This window comes from Lepisosteus platostomus, chromosome 5 (assembly GCF_059453375.1).
Source record: "Lepisosteus platostomus isolate fLepPlt1 chromosome 5, fLepPlt1.hap1, whole genome shotgun sequence".
Classification (NCBI taxonomy): Eukaryota; Metazoa; Chordata; class Actinopteri; order Semionotiformes; family Lepisosteidae; genus Lepisosteus; species Lepisosteus platostomus.
In genome coordinates, this window is record NC_142615.1 from 23,617,569 (window position 1) to 23,622,623 (window position 5,055).

At 45.4% G+C, this 5,055-nt stretch overlaps 1 non-coding gene across 1 annotated transcript; it reads left to right on the plus strand.

The window, feature by feature from the left end:
- The first annotated feature begins 4,737 nt into the window (after positions 1 to 4,737).
- trnal-aag (transfer RNA leucine (anticodon AAG)) lies at positions 4,738 to 4,819 on the plus strand. Its single transcript has one exon. It is a non-coding gene; the product is annotated as a tRNA-Leu (tRNA).
- Positions 4,820 to 5,055: the final 236 nt, after the last annotated feature.

Below are 5,055 nucleotides of genomic sequence, written 5' to 3' on the forward strand. Positions count from 1 at the left end.
TAAAGAGCAATCTCCCTTCAGTCCTGCGGCTGTGGCCCTGCTATTACAGGGAAGGGTAGTGACATCACCGCTCTGGTAAGCCGGCTCTTACACACTCAATGGTGGCCGTATGCGTTACACTCTCCCCCGCTTAACTCACCAACCTCAGCAAAGGGCTATCCCATCCCACTGCTGACACCAATGTAACGCTCCAGGGTTCACATGGGCATCCTCGGCACTGCCACATCAGGTCAGTCCCCCAACGTCAAGGACTCAAACCCAGGCCTCTGGCATCACTCAACAGAGACCTAGCCTGTTGAGCTAAAGAGCAATCTCCCTTCAGTCCTGCGGCTGTGGCCCTGCTATTACAGGGAAGGGTAGTGACATCACCGCTCTGGTAAGCCGGCTCTTACACACTCAATGGTGGCCGTATGCGTTACACTCTCCCCCGCTTAACTCACCAACCTCAGCAAAGGGCTATCCCATCCCACTGCTGACACCAATGTAACGCTCCAGGGTTCACATGGGCATCCTCGGCACTGCCACATCAGGTCAGTCCCCCAACGTCAAGGACTCAAACCCAGGCCTCTGGCATCACTCAACAGGGACCCAGCTATGGTGGCGGTTGAGCTATGGTAGCAGTCACAGGTTTGAGTCCCCGATGGTGGGGGGCTGACTTAAGTGGCAATGGCAAGGGTGCCCACCTGAATCCCCAACCATTACAATACTATACATCGCTCCGGTCCAAATTTTCTCAATTAGATTCCTGTGTTTTCTACTTGTATTTAGCTACTAGGTCTTTCATTTGGTCTGTTTTAAAAATAGCATCTCAAACGATGTTATGTGTCATGCTGAAATTCACACACGGGGGATGTCACATGAAAGACAATCACAGATAAGATGTTGCGTTTAAAAAGAAATCCAGAGTGGCAGTAGAAAACAAAGCCTTATACACGAGATGCAAGTGCTCTACCACTGAACTCAACTGACAGGTACTTTTGCCTGTGGCTCTTTAATTGAGTTAGGGAGAGTGAAGGGTCTACACAGTGTACAATTTAAAGGTCGAAGCAAGACAATCTGATGCGAGGAGAATTCACAAAACGAGCCACTGCTTTATCGTTTACTGAGCTTTCAATGAACATCTAAGTGAAAGACAAATTCACTATTTTCACATTAGTTTAAAGAACACTTTTATCACGTTCTGCACTCCCGATGGTGTTTAACGGTGCTCTTTTCTACACTCCTGATTTGAGGATCCCCAGCTAAAATATTTTTTAAATACAACAAAATTCCGATATATTGAATAGCATTTATGTTTACATTTATATTCACTCGTGCCAAAAGCTTGTGTTCTCTGCATATATCAGGATGTGGAAAGAGGCCCAATCACATCTGGAGTAGATAGTATTTAGGTCAAAGCTAATTCGAAGTGCATCTCTGGGTGTGTTTGAATTACCTACGTGTTTGACTGAAGGACAAGCTCACGGTGCCATAAAAATTGACACTCGTCATCTTTTCTTCTACATTCACAGGTTTTACGCTAAAGACAAAAAAAAAATTGTTGTCGTTTTCATGCCAGCTGGCACTAATTATTCTGCACCAACAGGGAAGATTAGTATTTTATCTATCGCAATATGTGTGGAATTTGTTTTTAAAAAAGTTGTTCCAGAAATGAACACTTCCATTAAAGTTAAGGCAGACACCTGTTGCTGTCCACAATGACCAACTCTGCATGGCAAGAGAGGAAGAAAAGCACTGTGGTGATTTGAACCCAGAAGCTTATTTACTAGACATGCACGTTAACCAGCTAAGCCACAGCACCAATGGAGCACTCTCCTTTTACAGCCTCTTAGACACACCGCTCTGAGATACCTGTGTTCTGTGTGCGCTGAGCCTGCTCGCTGAGCAAGTGATGAGAAATGGCTTTTATCTGGTAATTTCAAGTCCAAGGAGCTCAATATGCTTTTTATGTTTGACATCTTCAAGGAAAATGGTGAAATCGCAGGTGGAAGAGGAAAATGATCCTTGAGTAGAGGAAAGACGACCATCTTGAGCACTAACTCATGTCAGGAAGCTAACTTCTGGGATGAGGTGGTGGAGTGGTAAGGCGATGGACTACTAATCCATTGTGCTCTGCACATGTGGGTGTGAATCCCATCCTTGTGAAGTTCAGCAGTTGACAAATGTGCCTTTTTAAACTGGGTGTGCTTTCGTTTCATCTTTCGCTCCTGTACTACAGCAGTAATATTTCTAGATGTGCATGAACATGGTATAGTAGGCTGACGGCAGGAACACGGGGTCCACAAGCAGTGACAGTATCAGAGGTGTCTGCAGTGTGTTGGTTTGTGAGCACTAATAAAATAACTTGCCGTGGAAGTACGTGTGCCTGCATTAATACAGCTCCATTGAGCAGAAAAAGCAACACAAACACCGACTTGTCAACAGGAAGTTTCCGTAGCTGAAAACACAGCCATTGTGCTCCAGGTGAAGCTTGTGTCGCAGGATCTGTGTCATTGAGGCAGTCACGGTCTGGGATTGATTGGGTTATGTTGATTTGTGTTACAGGGTGTGGGTCATTGAGGCAGTAACAGGCTGTGATTGATTAGGTTATGTTGATTTCCAGGATGGTGTCAATGTTGCCTCTCACTCAAGGGGGTGACTGCAGTTGTCCCAATTAATACAGGAACAGTCAGTAAAAACAGTCAAACCCAAGTCGTTCAGGGAGCAATTAGGTATCGAGACTTGGAGGTGTGAGGAGTTGCTGAGCCAGTTTTAGCCAGACCAAGGGGTGAACTGATAAGGTTCCATGACACCTAGCTCAGCACTCCCACACCCCTCAAACAACACAAGCTTCCTCCTAGAAAAATACTGGGCAAACCCGATTCTGACAGGGACGGTGGAAACCCCCCTGAAAGGGATTGGCTAAGGAGAGGGATAAAAAGACCTGAGACAGAACAGAGGGGGCTCCCGATTCCCACTGGACCCTGGAGACGACACAGGCAGCACAAGGGAAGCTGCAGAGTGCAAGACCCCGGAGGTACTCTGCAGAGACTTCTAATACCTGGAGGCAAGGATCTACTGGTTCAGTAACTGACGACAATGAGAGACATTGGCATTGAAACAGAGGTACTGTACAGAGACTTTTAACACCTGAAGGTGAGGAACAAGGAAACTGGCACAGTTAGACGATTCAAAGTGAGAGGAATGTAATACAGTCGCAGAGGATTTCTATTGTTACCTGAACAGAGACTGGGGAAATAGGACTGGGCGATACCCCTCTCCTCAAAGTGGGCCATCAGAGACTACAGGTACTAAGTAGAGACGTTCGAGTGACCTCTCTTTAGTATTTTACAGGAAAGACTGCTGCCCCTCTCTATTCATTTTGACCCTGGGAAGGACCTCTTGCTGCTGTGAATTCTGTTTTCGTTGTGTTTTTGGGTGATAGTGCATGTGAATGTAGTTGGAAAATAAAAAGGGCACTTATACAATACAAATGCTTGTCGCTGGTCTGTGTGTGCATTGGTGATTCTAGGAGATAAACAGAACCTGTGGTAATGTAGAGGGGCCCTAGCACCCCGTTTGTATTGCTAGGTGGTGTAGTCGTACACGAGGCAGGAACATCCCTCGCCCATAGGGTTCACCTTACTGTGACACCTTCTTCGTCTATGTTTTTTGAGTGTACTGCAAATGATCTTAGTATCGAAGTGCCATCCCAAATAACCGATCCGAACAGTCTGCTTTACAGAGGAGCACTGCCGGAGCTTATCGTTGGCAAACTGAAGACCAGGCCGACCTCTTCTGTGACTCTTGAACACTGAGTCTCAAAGTTGTGAATTCAAACTCCACGCTGGCGGGAAATTCCATAGGTAATGAACACATTTTCTTGCATGCTAATCAAAAGAAATATTAAGAAACTTTTCCCGATACCAGTTTTTTACAAAAGTAAAGGCACATGGCACATGTGTGCCACATCACGTCCGAGTTTAGTGACAACTACCTCAGAGTTTTTAAGCTGGGTAGTTTCAGATCAGATCACTTTTTTTATCAAAGGTTCAAGCAAACCCGAATACTTTTGCAAGAGACATTTCAGAATCCCAGTCAAATCCAGTACGATTGCTGGATCCTTTGAATTCAACTGAACTATAGCACAGATCTGCAGTCCACCATTAGAATACTGTGGGTGTGTTGTATAAGCCATACCGCCCAAAATAGTTCTAAAACAGGAGATGCATCCTCGTTTAGGAATGTGATATAAAGTGAAATGGTCTGGGAAGAGTCCTACGTTTGAACAGTTCAAAATAGATGTAAAGGGGTATTTACGGACTCTTTTGAAATGTAAGAACAAGCTGTGCGGACCTTATCTTTATTTACCTTGTGTAATCGTTTTTCATAAAGTGTAATTGTATTATAGCACGTGCCCCTGACGATTTTCTTGATACGTAATATGTGCTCTTGTTTGTATTGTATGTAGTTTTGTTGTTTAAATAAAATGTAAAAGACACAACTTTCCGGATGCGGCTGCTGTAAAAATAAAATGACATCAAGGGTGCTGTACGCAGAGGTCTGAAACCTGCTCCACAGAAGATCTTTATCCAGAGGTGTTAAAGAAGTCGAGATCTCGCCATGAGAGGGGAAGCATCTCAGAAAAAGCAGGTGCAGTCGGTTCCACGGTCATAACGCCACTAAGTCGGGCGACAAGAGCAAAACCCACCCGGCTTCCTCCGGGCAAGAAATGAGACAAAGAAACAACACACAGCGGGTAATGTGGCCGAGCGGTCTAAGGCACTGGATTAAGGCTCCAGTCTCTTTGGGGGCGTGGGTTCGAATCCCACCGCTGCCAGGTGCTTCTGTCAAGACCCCCTTTCAGCTGGCTTCAGTCAAAAGGGAGGGAACTGCTTTTTGGCTGTCTCTCGAGAAACTAAGCAGAGTGTTTAAAGATACTTTCTCAGCTTGACATCAAGGCACAAAACAAAAACCTTCTTGCGTCCTCTCAACCCAAAAGCGCTTTGCCACTTTTTGCGTTATGCAGGGAACGACGTCTGCCCAGATCCCTTTTGTGTCAATGCAATTCGTAGT